The sequence below is a fragment of the Onychomys torridus genome, chromosome 20 (assembly GCF_903995425.1).
Source record: "Onychomys torridus chromosome 20, mOncTor1.1, whole genome shotgun sequence".
In the NCBI taxonomy this organism is placed as follows: Eukaryota; Metazoa; Chordata; class Mammalia; order Rodentia; family Cricetidae; genus Onychomys; species Onychomys torridus.
The window spans coordinates 6708629-6727806 of NC_050462.1; the positions used below are offsets into that span (position 1 = coordinate 6708629).

General features: G+C 48.0%; 1 protein-coding gene across 2 annotated transcripts in view; it reads right to left on the reverse strand.

The window, feature by feature from the left end:
- The window catches only part of Chst11 (carbohydrate sulfotransferase 11), a 214278-nt gene that overhangs the window by 122486 nt on the left and 72614 nt on the right, over positions 1–19178 (reverse strand). The gene's annotated exons all lie outside the window — the stretch shown is intronic.

Consider the following 19178-nt stretch of genomic DNA (forward strand, 5'->3'; position numbering starts at 1 on the left):
TGCAAATATTTTTGGAGATTGAGGTTTGCCACAGGGGTCATGACCCACAGGTTGAGAACTACTACACTAAACACTTAAAGCTCTGGGTCTCAATTTCTATAACTGTACAAGAATAAACTTCCGCAGATTCAAACACTGGGATAAAAGGATTGAAAGGTTCCATTCTTACCTGACCTAGAGAAAAGCACATAGATCCATTAGTAATGTCGCTATGGTCATACTAAAAAGGGAAGTATATGTTTGTTGGTACCTGGACCAGCTCAAAGGACCCTCTTGCTAATTCTAAGACTGTAAATCCTAAGCTAAATCCCCCTGAAGGATAATTTAGACCCTCTAGAGGCCTACGAGGTTTAAAGTTGTGAACACTGAGTTATAAAGAGTTCAAAGGATTCCCTTTGCTACAAATGGAGGAAACAGTGTGTGTGTTGAACAAATCCCCTGCACTCCACACTCAAAGCTCCCTGAAAGCCACAGGCCCACAGGTGGCCTTGGTGAAGTTTCTCCTCAGCCCAAAACCTGATGGGATGAGGAATGGCTTCCCAGCATGAAAAACCAAGCATTTCTATGCAGCTGTTAAGTCGCAGAAATAATGGCAGTGAGGGCCTAAAACTGTTTCCATTCTCAGCAGCTTTCATTTTAAGGACAAATCACCTCTGTGCAACTCCAAAAAATAAGAGAGCAAGAGCACGCGCCCGAGAGACAGAGGGGGGGGGGAGGGAGGGAGGGAGGGAGGGAGGGAACACTTTACACAAGAGACATTAATGGCTGTTAAGGTGTTTGAGACAGGGATTAGGGATGGATGGGAGAAAGAAGTCGTTTACCAGGAGGAGGAAGCCTCACATTCTCGCCTGTTCAACTGCATTGTGCTCAGCCCAGGGACCGGCCTCACCGGCTCCAGGAAAGACCTCGAGAGCCTGAGGAGAACAGAGTGACTGCTGCATCATGGCTAACTGCATGCCTTCTACGCCACAGCTACCATGCTTTCTGTCCCCGCCCATCCTTCTAACCCTGATGACGGAGGCTTCCTGGGCCATTGGTGATCTCACAGGGTGCCAATCCGTAAGCCCCAGAAAACATGGAGGCCTCAAGAACACGCCAGGATGGGAGTTAGAGGCACCTGCAGCTGGGGGATACCCCTACCACACTTAGCACAGAGGCCCTAAACCCCTGTCATCATCATTTGTTACCCCTCGTGTTAAAAGGCAAGTCGTTTATTGAAAGGAAAGGACATACTAACAAGATCCATTTCCCATCTCAGACAATGCCATCCTCATGAAGACTTGGGGAGAAAGCAGGCTTCATTGAGGAGAGACCTCGGTTCCAAAGGCCATGAAGATTCAGGGCCAACAGAGGCAATACCATAACAGTATCAGGGAAATTAATTGAACATCCGCTATAAACTGGGTACTTGTTTACTGTTTCAGGGACGCTATCACTTTCATCCTCCCAATAAAACTGCAGGACGAGTATCTCTACCTTGTAATAAGCTGAGGAACAGAAAGGTTAACATTCATTTTCTAGCTCAACATATATCTATTTCAGGCTCCATTCTGATTCAACGTGGAGAAAGGTGCGGAGATCCATTAGTGATGTCTGCTGTCTTCACACTGGATAAAAGAGAAGTGTGTGTTTGTTGGTACCTGGAACAGCTCAAGGGAGTCCCTCCTGACAGTTCTACGATTGTAGATTATGAGTTAATTCCCCCAAAGAGGGTAATTTAGAGTCTCTCAGGACTCTTGGGTTGAAGGTTGTGAGCTGCCACACTGTTCCAGATCAAGAGTTATTGAGTGGCGGGGTGAGAAACCAGGTGTGTGGATTCTGGGGTCTGTGTGGGCTTTTGTAGCACTCCAGACAGGCTGGTATCCATATGGCTTTTTGCCAAGCTGAGAGAGACAGACAGACAGACAGACAGACAGTGACAGAGAGAACCTCAGACCACTCTGGGCTATGTTCTTTCATAGCACTGCAGAACATGGGAGGCACTGGGGGAGACAAGGTCCTTCTCAGCTCTTCAAAGACAAAGAAAGAATCAACCTTACACTTCACAGCTTCTCAGTCTTCATCCAATAGATCTCAAACATCATGTTCCAGAATATTCTCTCACATAGAAGGTACCGGAAACAAAAAATTATTTGTGAAAACAAATAATAACTCAGTACCTCGTAAGAAAAGCCCACCCCTGACACATTCCAGAGCCAGTGAAGACCATGGCAAATCCTCTCAACCATGGCACCTGATACAATCCCCAGACACAGAGCTTTGGTCACTGGTGAAAACAAGCAAGAGCAACCCTTTCTACAAACACCTCCACCAAACCCAGACCCGGAACACCACTCCCTACCAGGCCACGCTGGGACTTAGTCACGTTCTGTGGCTACCAGAAAGAGAGAGCAAGGCTAGCTGGATTACTGAAGGCCCCAAGTGTAGAGCAGTGAAGAGTCACGGCGAACAGGAAGGGTGTGAGGCTTATGCTACAACCCCTGACTGACAGACACAGACAAATGGGAAAAGATGACAAGCCCAAGCTTTCTCAGGAGCAGAGTCGCAAGCAGGGGGATGGAGAGGGCCACAGCGGAGGGCACAATGACTAAATATTTGAGTGTGTGTTTCACGCTGTGCTTGGGTTTTTTACAATAAGAATGATTACCAAGTGTTGTCCAGGAAAAACAAAGGGTAATCACATCAACAAAAAGGGAAGTACGACCCACAAGAACAACATCAAACAAGAAAGACATGTTAAATTTCCAGAAATGTCCAGACCATGAGTACATGGCAAATTACCAAGATGACTGCAACAGCTGTCCTATTCTGAAAATTCTAACTCTAGTACTTAATGCGTTCTAGCCGCTAAGCTACAAGATTGTAACTAACTATCTAGTCTTCAGCTACATCAAAGACCTGAGAAGGAACAGAATAAAACCTGAGAAAACCGAAAATGCAAGCAATTTCCAAAATCTTGTGAGAATAGACAGAGACAGCTGGCAGCCTGGACAGTCACCTAAAGTTTCTCAGCATCATTGAGGCATCCAATTTGACTACAGGCCTAGAATATCTGAAAGACCATTTTCAGAAGCAGGAATTTTGAAAGACCATCTTACCCTGTCTTGGCAAGGTTCAGTAGTGGCTTTTCTTTGTGTCCTGCTTGTCCGGAAAGGGCAGCATTCATACTGTCAGCAGTTGAGGCAAGGGCAGTTCTTTGTCCAGTAGGCCATTTTGTGTCAAGAAGACAAACTTCCAATCGGAAACATCTTAGAAGCCCAACGTTCTCTCAGGATCAGACCAGTGCTGCCAGGAGCAATCGTGTCTCACTGCACTTGGTTTTAGTGTACATTGTACATCACCCACTCATTTCAAACACACAGTGACCCTCCACAGTTTATTCCGCAGAGAGGGAAACTGAGCCACTGATTAAAGCCCACAGCAGGATTCTTCCTGTGCACAAACAAGGTGCCAACAGGCAAGTGCTCAGCCACCATGAGTCGTCCACTGTTGCCAGCCCACAGTGTGGTAATTCACAAAGCCTGTCACAGCATGCTCAGACAGGCACCCAATGACCTTGCCCTCACAGTGGAGCTACACAGCTAGGAATGCCAGAGCCAAACTATGGAATGCCAAAGCCCATGGTTGGGAAGGCCAGGGACAAACTAAGGAATGCCAAAGCCCATGGTTGGGAAGGCCAGGGACAAACTAAGGAATGCCAAAGCCCCTTGAACACAAACTTTGATTGAACAAAAGTTTTTGGGGGGGTTTTATGTTTTGTTTGTTTTGTTGTTTGAGACAGGGTTTCTCTATGTATTCCTGGCTGTCCTGGAACTTGCTCTGTAAACCAGGCTGGCCTCAAACTCAGAGATCCGCTTGCCTCTGTTTCCTGAGTGCTTGGATTAAAGGTGTGCACCACCACCTCCTGGCTGAATAACAGTAGATATCATTGAGAAATATGTAAAACTACCTTCAGTCTAAAAACACTAAACCTGACCAATATGTAAAGCAATAAGGAAGTAATCTGGAGAGGCTATAGAAAAGCCCCTGGCAGGCTGAGTGTGGCTGTAACTTGGTGCCCAGAGAAGCGGGACAGAGAAGGAGTTTATTGTTAGAATTCCATACATTAGCAGCTCGGGGTCCTGTGTCTTCCATTTTCTGTCTTACATCATCAGTGGGCGGCACCCGTTGTGTGGTCATGCAATCCCCACCTTAAAAAGCCGGTCAGGGACCCCCACCTCTCTCTGCTCTGTGTTCTCTCTCTGTTCCCTGCTCTGCTCTGCTCCCTCCCCCACCAGACCTGGCTCCCCTCTCATCCCCTATTTCTTTCTAATAAAGCTCTTTATAATTCTGGTAGTGGTGGCCGTGGCCTGTGACTTTTCCACTGGCAACCAGCTCCACCAACCACTGCCGTTTTCTATCATTTACTTTCCTACTTTCTAAAATGCTAGAGACAACCTGAGGGCAGCGAGAGGCTGAAGGTATTTGTAATTTCCTAATCACCCGCCTTAGCTGGAAGCAGTCCCCCGATCCCGCCACATGCCTTCTCACTGTGGCTGCCTGTGCCATTTCTGCCAGACAATCCCATTCTGGGTCATTCAACAAGCCCACCACCCAGGTCATCAGCATCCGCCCCTACCTTCCTGGATGGGAGGCCCCAGCCATGGAGGTGGCAGATGAGGGACCAGTTGTATGTAGAACGAAATAGAGCTGCCTGTACAAGCACATCAGAAATTAAGTGGGTACTCTCAGGAGTTCAATTCCCAAGTTCAAATCTTCCCTCTGACTTCCTCTAAGCCTCCATGTCTCCATCTCACAAGCAACCATATCAGGGGACCTATTTCAGAAGACAGTTGTACTGATTAACTAGAAACTGCTCAGGCTATGCCCTAAGCAGGACAGCTGCTACTGAACAAGCGTTCAGTGACAATGACAATACAGGAAATGTGGGGAACTGTCTGCAGTTAGACTCCAGCAGAGCAAAACCATTTCAGCACAAGCTGCAGGCTGCCAGACAACCCACAGCCGCTTCTATTTCAAGGTTCAGAACGGCTTTTATGTCGCTGTGCCCCAGGCCTGACTTGGTGTTCCTAGCCTCTCAGATTTCACCTTCCTTCACAGAATCATAGGTGAGTGGGACCTCTGAGATCTGGGTTAGGTTCCTCAAGATTGCACCATAAGTACTTTAGTCACCAGGCTGCATCCAGTTCCCTCTTTATCTAGAATAAAAACTAGATTTCTTCATTTCCCCCAAATGAGAAATAAGTCAAGTGACCCAGGTCTGGCTAGTTAGATATAAGCATAACCATTTTTATTGTAGAAAAGGACCGTCCCAGGCCACAAGGACAGAAACAGAGGGAGGTGGAGTGTCTGAGCCTCTGGCACCATGGAGCTAGGATACAGGCCCTAGTGGGATTGTTTTGTGAGGGATGTCAGGGTTACTGGCATGAACCACGACATCTGGTCCTCACAAGCTCCAAGTGAGTTTGGTCAAATGATGGAGATACAGGAAAGTACCATCGGAGGCTAACTGCCAATCAATCCAAAGCCAGCCATCTCCAAGAGGCTGAGCCAGGAGGACAGTGGCTCTATTTTAGGGCTCTTCTCCCTGGTTATGTGACACTTTTTTCTAGATTCTGTCCTCAAGGTGTACAGCAGAGTCCAACTCACACCAAATGCAATGAGCCCCAGGACATGCTGCTGGATTCATGGAAAACAAGAATGGAAAATAGAGAACCTTCATCCCCAAGAAACCAAGTCTGCCTAAGGAGCCACCACAGGCCATTGTGGTCGGCTACCACGTCTTCAGATTTCCCGATGACAAGCAGAACATAGGCACCAGCTATAGAGACTGAGTTTACAGAGGTGGCTAAGCCAACATCCTTCTGTAAGTGAGGAAATGGAGCCAGACTCTCTGTTCAAATCTGGTGAGTTGCTGCTACCCAGTTACAAAGTAAGGTGTTCCCTGCTGAGGCATGGCCATGTCTTCCCGCTCATCTCCAGATGATGTTTGCTATGTGCTGATGCATATTTCTAAGTTATGACAGCACCCATCAAATTCACCCCATCCAAGACTGAACTCCTAGGAGGAGCCATGAGTTCTGCTAATGGCTCAGTGGGAAAGTCCTGTTGCTCCTCTATTTTGAATTCCTCACTAGACTCTAATGCTATGTCTCCACAGACAAAACAGAAGGCCCATGACAGATAGAATCAAAGAGAACAAGATTCACCCAGATGCCCTGCCTTTCCCCTTCTTCTCTAAGTTCTTGGGGTGCATCTGAGTCAATAATGCTCCAGGTTACAGTCAATTAAATATTCTACTGTTTGCAGTGGTCTGAATGAGGGAATGACCCCCACAGGCTCATCTGTTTCAAAACTTGATCCCTGGTTGGTGGAACTGTTTGGGAAGGATTAGGAGGTGTGGCCTCCCTGAGGAGGTGGGGGTGGGCTCTGAGGTTTTATAAGATTCATGCCATTCCCAGTGTACGCCTCTGTCTCCTGATTGTGGATGAAGATGTGAGCTCTCAGCTCTTGTGCCATCATCATGCCTTTGTTCCACCGTCTTGAACTCTAACCTTTTGGAACCATAAACCCAATTAAGCACTGTTTTAGAAGTTGCCCCCGTTGGTGGTGAGCTTCATCACAGCAGCAGAAAGGAAGTAAGACAGTACTGAGACCCTCCAGGGTCCACCCTCATCTGCTCCTCCCACCACAGTCTCACCCCACTCTTCCCTCAGCATACTGCACTCTTTCCGCCTTTCGGACTCCATGCTAGCCTACCTTCATGTGCTTAGCCCCTGCTTACACCGGCCTCTTCCGAGAGGGCTTCCTCAGCCAGCCTGCTAAGGCAGTCCTTCCTCGGTCACTAACCCTGGCAATGGCATTCTTCCCCACCAAAACTCAGGGTGCACGCTGGAAATGCACTAACTCACAGAGGCTGACTTCCCCATGAGGATGGAGGCTCTCCGGAACAGGGTTTCGTCTGTTGATCACACTGTTGCCTCCTCAGAGCCTGAGGTAGACCTGGCAAGTTACAGGTACTAAGTGTCCAAGAAACAAGTGGCAAAATTAATTTATGGGATATTTGCTGTGTGTCAATTATTGTGCCAGGTTCCGAGGACAGAGATTAATAATAAAATTATAATAAATTTAAATACATATAGACAGACAGACAGAAACAGAAACACAACAGAAAAGTTTATCTTCCTGTCCCTGAGTACACCGCTTGGAGACTGAGTACCACAGATGTCGGGAGCACTCAAAGAGAGGGTGCCCACAGCTTCACAGAGGCACAGCAGGCCACTTCCCGAGCCCATCTGCTCATCAACACTAAAGAACCGCCAACTCTTGCCTCCCGCTGAGGACACAGGACTCAGAACTCAGGCCTACCCCCAAGAAACTGCCACCACCGGATCTGGTCCCAGCCTGAAGCCTGGATGGAGATGCTATGACAGGTTCGTGACTCATTTAAAGAAGAGCCACCCACATAGAAGCCTTGAATCAGCTGGTACCTGAGGACTAGAAGTCAAGCATCTCCATCTGAAGATCCCGAATAATAACCACACAATGGAGCCGGTTCTTTCCCTGTCCAGGGGTGAGGTATGAGAGCCCCACTTTGAAGAAAAAGGCAGAGCAGCTCTGTCAGAGAACTGGGGGACAGGAAAGGGGCCTCGGGAGCTCGGTCCTAAGAAGTCTCATTTATCTGAAGTTACAAGAGGTCCATATGCCTCACCTGGCATGCCCACCATGGGAGCACATCTCTCCTACCCTTTATTCAGCAAGGATGCTGGAGATGGTGAAGGGGCCCAGGGGCACTCTGTGAAAGCAGAGACTGAAATACTAGCAAGGAATGCTTGCATAGATATGTACAAGAGTAGGGACTACAGCCACCAGAGAAGGTTCCCATGGTGACCCATCAAAGCTGACCCCATGGTAGCCTGGATGGAGTCACACTGCACGTCAGCTCTGACCTCTATGTCAGCTGTCCCTATCCTGAAATTCCCTCTCTGTTTTCCCTCCTTTTGAGAGCCTTCCTCCATGTCTGACCACTCTGCCCCATGAATCCTTCCTTCCCAGACTGATGCAGCCTGCACTCATCCAGAATCCCAGAAGCTGGAATCAGAGCAAGAGAAAGCTTCAAGAGAAATGGTCAGATTAGTTTCCTGGAAAGTTTCCCGGATGAAGAACCCAGAGTCCCCAGCCTGTGTGACCTGGGCCCCACACCTCTCTTGCCCCATGATCTCTGTTCCTTGTAAGGGTGAACAAGCTCCCACACTTTGTGAACTCTCTACTCCCTGCAGAGAAGACACCCCTCTTCCTTCCAGATAAAGCTTTCCCCATGCCACCACTAAATTCCTTTCAAGTCACCCACCTTGGCTGGCAGTGGCTGAGTGCAGACCTTGCTTATCTCACTTCTAAACCTCCACATGACCCTCACAGTGGTCCCAAACCCTCTGTCCACACCCCACCCACCCACATTCTATCGCCCACCATGCACTTTTGACCTACATACCACGACTTCAGAACCCCGTATCATTCTTACTGTCTCCTACTCCCCCACTTCCTGATCTCCTCTGGTCCCCCTAAACACTCCCTCTGCTTCCTCTGCATGCCCTCCTTCCCTCAAGTTCTCATCCTCCTCTTTCTATTTTTATTAGTTGTCTTTATTGTGTGCCTGCATGTTCAGAGGACAACTCTGTGGGGTCCATTCTCACCTCTACCTTTATGCAGGTCCCATGGGCTGAACTCAGACTGTCCTGCCCTGCTTGTGTGGCACATGCTTTTACCAGCTGAGCCATTTTTGCTAAGCCCCCCCACCCACACACACATGCATGTGCACATACTTAAATCTAGATGCCACAAATGAAAGAAAATCTGCAGTATCTATCTTTCTGGGTCTGGCACATTTTTCTTCATGTAATGATCACCAGTTGTACCCATTTTCTTACAAAATCACAATTTCATTTCTCCTCACAGCAGAATAAAATGCATTGTGCATATGTACTACGTTCTCTTTCTTCATTCATTCGTTGATGGATATCTAGGTTCATTCTATTTCTTAGCTATTGTACATAATTCAGCAATAAGTGCAGATGTTTAAACATCTCTGGAGAATACTGATTTAGAATCTTTTGGGTATATAACAAGGAGTGATCAGTCCCACTCTTGTGGATTGAACTGTGTCCGTGAGAAGGCATCTTCTAGTACTTCCTAGTACCTATGTGTGTAGCTTTATTTGATAACAGGGTGCTATAAATGGAATCTAATTAAGATGTTATGCTGGGGGAGGGGAGTGTTTATTATGACTGGCATCTTTTTAGGCAAAGGGTAGTTGGGCACAGAGACATCAATAGTGTGAGGACACAATGTTGCTAGGGCTCAAAGGCTGCTTTTTCTAAAGAGCACTGGCTCTTCCTTCGGTCCTGCAGATGCCCAGTGGGCAGCTCACCTCAGGATCAAAGCTTGGCATCTGGTTCCATTACTATTGCAATCTTTAGCTTAGATTCCTGCTCAACTTTGCATGCAGGTACATTAGCTACTGAAGATGTAGTCTGTAGCTTGTGAGCTGGCAACCTTCCCTTGTGAGACTAGAGACACCAAGACAAGAGATGCTGGGGGGGCTTGTTTTTTGTTGTTCCTTCTGAGTCTGTTGTTGTTTTGTTTGAGACAGAATGTCTACCCCAGTGCACTATATAATCCTATGTCTATAACATCATATTACCACTATATAACCCTATGTATATAACATCACATTACCACTATATAACCCTATGTCTATAACATCATATTACCACTATATAACCCTATGTCTATAACATCATATTACCACTATATAACCCTATGTCTATAACATCATATTACCACTATATAACCCTATGTCTATAACATCATATTACCACTATATAACCCTATGTCTATAACATCATATTACCAATACATAATCCTATGTATACCTTAAGCACTATGGAGCTGTGGATGACCTTGAACTCAGACCCTCCTGCTCCACGTCCAAAATGTTACAATCATAGGCATGGGCTACTATGTCTCGTTTATGTGGTGCTGGGAAATCAAACCTAGAGCCTTGTGAATACTAGGCAAATACTCTACCAATTTCACTGCATCCCTGGCTGAGACATTTTCAAGGTTTCCAGAGCCATCATCATTCAGATTGTTAGCCATTAGTTTAACCACCACAAGGACATACCCAGAAGCCTCCAGCCATTGCCCTGAGCCAACAGCCCAATTAGCCCCGTCCTCTCTGACTTGCCCTTTTCTTCAAGTCACTCTGTCCTACAGTTCTTGTGGATTCCAGAGACACCTGGCTCACGGATAAACATCTTGAGACAAGATTCAAAACCAGATCCTGGGTGGCAGCCACTTACGGCCACAAGGTATTTCCCCCTGGCTAATGTGGCCAGCAGCACAAGCCCCATATCCCCGGCTGTGTAAGCCTTGACTATGACGAGCCCCTCAGATACCATTAGAACTGCTGCTCTGCTCCCCAGTGTGAATCCATTTCCTTCCTGCCCCCCAACACCATCAGTTGATCTTTGGGGACGGCGAGGCCTGGCTCATCACGGCAAGCCCAGTGAGGCTCTGGCCTAGCACATCAGTTACAGTACGCATCAGGCCATGTGACAGCAGAGGCAGAACTTGGAGGACGTCTACAAGCCAAGGCATACCAACGACTGCCAGCATCCAGCAGGGGCTGGGAATGAGGCGTTCCGCGGAGCCTAAGCTCAAGCCAGCCTCTGACTTAACCGTCTGTCCTCCAGAACTGTGAGAAACACTTTCAGTGTGAGGCTCTGGGAAGTGGAGGCCCCCACCCACCCAGAGTCACAGAGAAATCCCTCCTTTGCCTCCTCTCAGCAGGGTGTAGTGGGAAAAAAGGTCTGTAGACAGTCAGCTTCAGATCATAGCTCTGTCTCTGTCACCTGGGGTAGTTCTCTTGAGTTCTCAGAACTTCAGTTCCTCAGTAAAACGGGGTATCACACCACCCTAGTGCTATAGGTAAAACATGCAACCAGCTCACGAAGACCAGAGGGAAATACGCACTGGCCACGGCTGCAAACAGCCAGTTCTGGCTGGGGATGTGACTCAGTTGGTAGAGGGCCTGCTTAGATAGCAGGGGGAAGTCCTGGATTAATCCCTAGGACTTCATAATCCAGTCGCAGCAGCCCATGCCTGTAACCCTAGCGTTTATGAGGCAAAAGCAGAGAAATCAGAAGTTCAAGGCTGGGGCTGAAGGCATGGCTCAGTGGTTAAGAGTACTTGTTCCTCTTCCAGAGGACCCAAGTTCAAATCCGATTACCCACATGGGCTAGCTCACAATTGTCAACAACTCTAGCTTCAGGGGATCTGATGAGTTCTTCTGGCCTCTTTGGGCAGGTGAGTGAGTTCACACACACACACACACACACACACACACACACACACACACACACAATTCCAAGCCATCCTCAGCTGCATGGCAAATCTGAAGCCAACCTGGGTTACCTGAGACCCTGTCTTGGGCTCTGTCTCCCCTGAGCCTCTTCTTTCCGGAAGGTCTTTCCTGTCCTTGCAAAACCCATCTTGTGTCTGTCCCCCGACTCCCACCCCCAGCACCACTGAGATCCCAGTGAGTGTTCTATCAAGGGCTCTAGCTTCTGACTGTCGCAGAGCTTCATACCCCTACCCCAGAATTCCCCTGCCTCAGCTCAGAGTAGGCACCCCCTTTCCTGCCCATCAGGACCCCCTACCCAGCCAGCAGCTGGGGAGAGACTCCCCAGAGGCTTTCTTTCTCTGTGGGATCGCCAGCACTCCACCTGTGGCGCTGAAGGACAGGCTTCCTGCCAGCTCCATCTGCCTTAAGGGACAAGCTGTTCAGTGGAGTGAGGGTCGGCTCTGGGGAAGATGCGGAGTTTTAATGCTATCTGTCACAGCCTGAGATAGAACCCAGCGTCTCTGGCAAAGCTGCAGGAGACTCGGGGTGGTTGAGTAACTCCTTTGAGAGCTCACTGGCTAGGAGCAATTAGGCCAAGATTCAAACCAGCTGTTGCTCTGAGGCCTGCCTGCATCGTCATCTATTACGTCAAAACTACAGTTCAGAAATCAGATTTTCCCTTCGGTTTTTTTCATCCCTCCATTCTTGTGGTTCCTATTCCATCCTAGACAGCATCTACTGATTTTTCCATGCATTTATTATATGTATGTGTGTATGTATTTATGTACGTATGTATGTACATGTTCACATGTATCAATGTGGGCATGCACATGCCATGGCACACACGTGGAGGTCAGAAGACAGCTTTGGGAAGTCAGTTCTCTCCTTCCACCACATGGGTCCCAGGGATCAAATTCAGGTTGTCAGGTATAACACCAACCCCCTTGACCTGATGAGCCATCTTGTCAACCAGAATCTGTATTTTCTATTAGTCTGGTTACCCACCTCACTCCACCCTGCCCGGTGCTACCTCAAGCTCCCTTTCCCTCTGGTTCTGTATGGAACAACTGATAGACTGGGAATCTGCTTTGATTCCTGTTACTATAACCAAATATCTGAAGCTGACCACCTAAAGAAAAGGGACTTATTTGGCTCACAGTCTTGGAGAGAAATGTCTCAGACTGAGTGGCAGATGGCATCACACTGGCAAGCGTGGATGCAGAAGCTAGCATGTTTCCTCCACCTCACTATGTGATGTCTTCAGTTACCATGCAGGATGGTCTTGGCCATCATCACAGGCTGGCAACTGTGTGCTCTTAGATTCAGCCTCCAGAACCACGAACCACACACACTTCTCTTCTTTTTAAGTCGCCCGGCCTCAGGGATTTCGTTATAGCAACAACCACCAATTAATAATAAAATAAATAAATAATCAGCCAAACACTGAGAAAAGTAAAAAAACAAAACAGAACAATCGGGCACTGGGGAGTTACTTCCTTTAAATCTGGAAGGAAAAGCCGTTCAAGAGCATTGACATTTCTGAGATACAAATGAAAAGAAGCAAGCTGGTCAAAGGCCAGCAGAGGAACATGTGAGACAGCGGGACACTAAGGCCTAAGAGCATGCCCCTGTTCTCATCTCAGCACACCAAAATGGCATGGAGTCCCAGGCCTTGTGACTCACGTGTGGCTGCTGCGACCAGTAGCAGAAGTGCTGAGGCTCCGTTAACCCCAGACCCACCCACCCGTTAGCAGACAGCCTGATGAGGCATTCCTAAAGAAAATTAGACACACTCTCACCCCACACAAAAAGCGCTTGTTGAAGGAATGAATGAGTAAGTGAACAAATGCTTTCCATAGCAGATTTCCAATTCAAATCCCTTTTAACAACCTGACGTCCAGGGCTCCCCTGTGCCAGACGGGGGAGGTGTCAATTTGACACCCCGTAAAGCAGCTGACTGACAGTTATCAGAAGGGGAAGGAGAAGGTGGACCTCCTTCAGGATCAAATGGCCCCTCAGCTGTTCAGCACCCAAGAGCTCCCCACCCTGAGCTGTTCCATCCCTCACGGCTTCCCCACAGCCTCCCATGAAACTTCAGATTCTATTACTAGTCCCTAAATGGCTATCAACCCCACACAGCTTGGTTAAAAATACTCTTCACACTTGTTAGGCCTCCCCACCATCAGATCGAGGAATCAACACCGCTGAGATTAGCAGAATATGTAAATCCTGCCTCTTCACCCAGCCTGCCTGCAGGGCGCTGGCACAGCACAGGCCACGGAGGAGGACGGTGCTAAGTTCGTTGCTTTTTGCAAGACACGCAGTTGATTGAATCTGGGCATTCTAGCAACAAGAGCAGCGTTTCTAGCTCCCGAGACTGCACTACTCATACAGCATGCCCATTTCATGCTTCTGAAAGCAGGCAGTCACAGGATGCATGGGGAAGAACAGCCCACCCTGCCACACTCCACTGTCTAGAATCATGCTACCAATGCTTGGAGACCTTGACCTTGGTATGGGGTCTAAGACCCGTTATCCTGATCTCACACTTCCTCTAGGAAATCCCATTTGTAAAACTGGAAAGTACTTTCTTTTTTTGTATCAGAGTCGTGCATGTCTAGGAGGACAGGCTAGAGAAGAGCACCCACATACAGAGCTAGAGTAGGTAGTTAAGAGCCATGCTGAGCCTTGGAAAACAGGCTAGAGAAGAGCACTCACATACAGAGCTAGAGTAGGTAGTTAAGAGCCATGCTGAGCCTTGGAAAACAGGCTAGAGAAGAGCACCCACATACAGAGCTAGAGTAGGCAGCCTCTGAAATAAAACCAGAGCCTAAAAGCTCCTTAAAAAATAAACTAGTGTTTGCCTCAACTAGAGACCATGGACGCTCACTTTCTCTTTTTTTTCCCCCTCCAGACTTTTAGAAAGAAGAAATTAGGGAAGCAAGGCCCTAGTAGAGACTTAGGGGGAGCAAAACTTCAGTGAGATGCTATCATACAAGATGCCCGCTACAATAACAGAATAAAAGGGCAAGCCATCAGGTGTGCACATAACACACACATACACAATGGTTCAAAGACCTTCTCTGCCTCCTTCACCCCTTGGCTAGCTCATTATTATGGGAGAAAGGTTATGCTGCCCCTCTAAATCCCAATTCTGATTTCAGACAGAGAAATATCTTAGCAAAACAATGTGTTGAATTTCACAACGCACTATGATCAACATTCCATCCCACCTACGACTGCTTGACAACAAAGGGGACAATCCACGGCCTGAGGTCCAATCTCCGCTGCTGCCTGTGTCTGCAAACAGCACTACTGGACAGCGACCTTCCATGTCTGCTTTCTGATAGACAGCTGCAGCTGAGACACCTTGGCAGGGACCCAGTAGCCTGCAAAACCTAAAATGTCCACAACCCATGTCCCATCTCCCTTCAGCTTGGGTGAACAAAGCAATATTCACGGAATTGTTAAGTACTTCTGGCTCTGTGTAAAGATCAAAACATCTGGATAACACAAGCACCCAGTCAGTCCACATGGGGAGATGGGCCTTGGAGGAAAGGCTGGAGACGTTCACAAGAACTGTCACCTCCAACCAGTGCTTCTCTGGATGTCACTGCAGAATAGCTGTGAGAATACCTTCAAACTGGGCATGAAAAACAGCTCTAGGGGGCATGGAGGGATAGACTCTGGCTCCCAATGGCCAGCTTGCTGTGGCTAAGCAATGTGGCCTCTTAATCATGGCTCCTCTTGGCTGCAGTGTGGACTTGGTCTTGAACACAGTGGACATCTTCTAGTTTAACTGTTCCCACCTCCAATCGGAGAAAGCTCGGAGCTGTGCATCACTAACCCCGTCGTGCAGAGCATCTGTATTCTCAGAGCTGTGCATCACTAACCCCTCTGGCAGAGCATCTGTATTCTCTTTTCAGTTCTTCCTCTTCTGCATTGTCTTCCTTCATTGCATTGCAGATGGTGCCCAACCCATCAGTCATTTCTTTGGTTTTTCAGGAAAGGACACAAGTATAAAATCTATAATATTCTGGGTGGTGCTAAGACTGGGATGGCCCTCAGGATAGGGTAGCCTTTTTCTCTCCCATACTAGCCCCAATTTCCATGTTTCCTTTCATTCTACACCTCTGGGAAAGCCATGAGAACTGGCTGGGCTGTGAGCAAACCCAGGAACTCATGCAGAGGGACGACCTTCAGGGAGGGCTTATCCAGGAGGCATCCCACCCTCTTAGCCTCTGCTCCTCACTCTGGTCACAACCAGTTCCCATCTAGAAGCCAGGTGGGATGGCAGAGCCCAGGCCACACTCGGTGAATCTGCACAAGGAGCGCCTGTGCTTGTATTTCTGAATGTTTGCTGCAACCCTGTTCTGCCGAACTGCATGCCGCCCCTTCTTCCCTACTCTTTCCTTCTCCTTCCTGCCTGCAGCTGGGATCTGTCTGCATTAGAAAACAGGCCATTCTCAGGGGCCAGGTCTGTTTACCCTGTCTACAGAGGTACCCACAGAAATGGAAGAAGGCAGGTAAAGATTTCATCATGTTGGTTAACAGTGGAACTTGTTAGCTTGGCTGGAAAGGCAATTTTGAGGTTGAAAATAGCCTACGCTATTTGAACAGTTGTGTTCTTTTTAGACTGTTGGCTGCTCAAGCAACAGCCCTTTTCTTGGCTAGCAGGTATCCACCTGTGTTCAGGGACACAAGGGGTCTTGCTATCTTGAGCAACTGACATACTGATGGTCTAACCACGTCATGGCACTGTCACCCCCCTTTACAAAACTTCCTTGCAGCTAGAAAGGGTTAGGTGACCCACTTTGGCCAATGGGATACTGGAGAGGAGGGACTTGGAACAGAACTCAATAAACTCTATTGTTGTTGCCGTTATCATTATTACTGTTTAAAGGACTGACCCTTTCTTCCTTCCTGTGCCCTCACCCCACCAGTAGTAAGCCGGACCTGGCTTGTCCTAGCTTACAAGGACGACTGTGTGTACTGAATCCCAACGCCGAGTATAATAAGATCACAACGCTTGCTTGAAATTGGCCATGGTAGAAGTAGCTACAGCATGAAAATTGGCAAATGTTACAAAGCAGAATTCTTTTGCCCCTTGGAGAGCTAAATGTAACATATTTGCCACCACATCATCCCTACTTGCCTGCTTCCCCTCTTTCCAACTACCCATATTCCCCTAAAAAAAAATCCCTAAGGACCTACTGTGGGCTGAGCATCTGAAGGTCTGCAAGAGAGGTGGCATGTTTGGATGAGCCTCCAGTGAGTTTACAGTCTAGCAGCTTAGCAGAAGCCGTTAGGATCCATGGGTTACAAGGAACAGACACTCAACTATCAGTACTTCCGTTAGGAAAGTCTAGCCAGGCACCGTGGCACCTGGGAGCCTTGCGCAGGAGGACTCCATTGGTAACTTGGACTACATGGTGAGTTCAGAGCCAACCTGGGCTACCTACTGAGACCTTCCTCCAAGGAGGAAATAAAATGTTTGGCCACCCAGCATCAGCAAGGATCCCAACAGTTCCAACCCCCTCTCATTCACCATTATTTGCATATCAACTCTCTACCTCATCCTAAACGCAGGAGCAGAGGGCTTTTCTTCTCATCTGAGAAGAAAACAATTTAATCCTTATAATGACTGCTTGAGATAAATACTACAACTACTCTCCTTTCATAGATTCGGAAATAAAATCCAGAGAAGATTAAATGATGTGCTAAAAGCTACCGAGCTTGAACAACTGGAATACAACCCAAACATGTGAAAGCAGGCAGTGCTGGGGGGCTGGGGATGCTTAGAGCCCCTCCCCAGGGGGACCTGTACCAACTTGTAGGAACCTCTGGTCTCTGTGCTCACAGTTCACGATAAGATTCTTTGTAACTTCAAGAATAAGAGAGCTATTTGATCATCTGCCTGTACCTTCCCGCCCACTCACACCACAGACACTGTCAGGTGCTGATATTTGCAAGTGTCAGGGGAAACACTCCCTTGAACCCATCTCAGTTCTCAGACCGTCCAACCTGAATGGAAAAAAAGCACAGTGCTCCTGGCGCCAGCAGGCCAGAGCCTGGCTCCTTCCTATTCCAGTTCTCTGCTTGAAAACCTGAAGACCTGGGCTCCCATCCACTTGGCACTCAGACCATCTCCTTGGCCCACCAGCCTGTGTAATGCACACCTCCCTTTTGGAACTGCATGTCTCTTTACTGTATCCACTGCCTGGGAAGATCTTACAGTCTGTACCTGTCTCAGCTGCTCTCCCATCAAAGAAAACCCCAAACTCACTGGCATCCTGCTACAAACTGGTATTGCCTCTAGATCCAGCCAGAGAAAAAAAGTATTGGTTTAAGTAGCCGAAGGACTTGAGCTACTTATCATTCATGTTTTTTAATAGAAAAGTAAGTTCTCTAGCTCTCTACCTGATTACTTGTGCAAATAAGCAAAGAAATTTTTTAAAAACTAAAACAATGTCTGGCCTAGCAGTCCAAGCCCCCACTTGACGGGCGCTTTGATGACTGAAGTTCCACAAGGTGCAGCTGGAAGCTCGATTTGCCCTGACAAGTTTGGGCTTATGCTCGGAGCAAGCCCCAGCCATGCCGGAGAACACACACAGCGGGTCCCATCACCACTCCACTTGGCTTTTGATTTTGGACTTTCATTTTGCTTTGTTTGGGCTTTGTCCAAGGCAGAGAAGAGGTGGCTGGACCAAGGCAGCTGCAGGCACTTACGGGAAAGCAGCCTGACTCAACGGAACTTCCCCTCATCACCAGGTGCTGTACAGGTAGGAGACCACAAACCCTTTCAAGATGCCTTTCTCAATCCCCCACCCTTTTTAATACGTGTTCAAACAAAATCCAAAACTTCCCAAGGGCACTCTGAGCTGCTCAGAGCATCTTTATTATGTAAGCTAAGGACAGAGGAAGGAAAGTCCAACCCATTTATTAGTCCCAACCAATCCAAAATAATGAGAAACAGAACTGACCGCCTGGAGTTCCACCACCTTGAAGAGGCTGCTTAACCATGTGCTTACTTATTCTGGACTGTGTCTCCCCAAAGCCTTGGTTGGAATCCCCTGTGAAGTAGGAAGATTAAGAGGTGGAGCCTCTAGGAGGTGATTAGGTTGTGGTAGTTGAGTTCTCCCAAATGATTCCAGGTCATGGAAAATAGGCCTTGAAGCACGTATGAGAAGATGGCTGTCTACAAACAGGAAGGAGGCCTCACCAAAACCCACCCCAGGCTGGCTGCACCAGCTCCCAGGCTTCCAGCCTCCAGAATAGGACATACGTCTCTACTGCAGCCTGAGGTGGCTTCCATATGGAAGTTCAGGGAGCAGTGAAGAGTAGCTGCTTGACTCCCAGTGTTCTCTGCTCAAGCCCAGGCTTACATACACACCAAGTGTGTGCCCTGCTCAGAGAAAACCAGCTTAACAGCAATGGATTCCTCCTCCATCACAGCATACACCTGAAACTAGGAACACTGGAAAGACTGATCAGGACCAAGGGTCATGACACTAGTCCCCCCAAGAAACCTGGCTTGCAGGCAGCTGTAGATGCCCTGTGGCAGCTTACTGCCACAGGCAGGGCAAGGAGGGTGGCCTCCACCCACGAGAGAGACCCTCAAGAAACGGTTGAGCATGAAGAAACTTTAAGAAGGCAAAAAACAAAAACAAACAACACAAAAAACCAAAACACATTGGTTGCTCAATTTGTAAGGAAACTCACCTTGGGTTTTGTCTTTCTCCCTGTCACTCTGTGGGGTAAGAACAAGGCATTC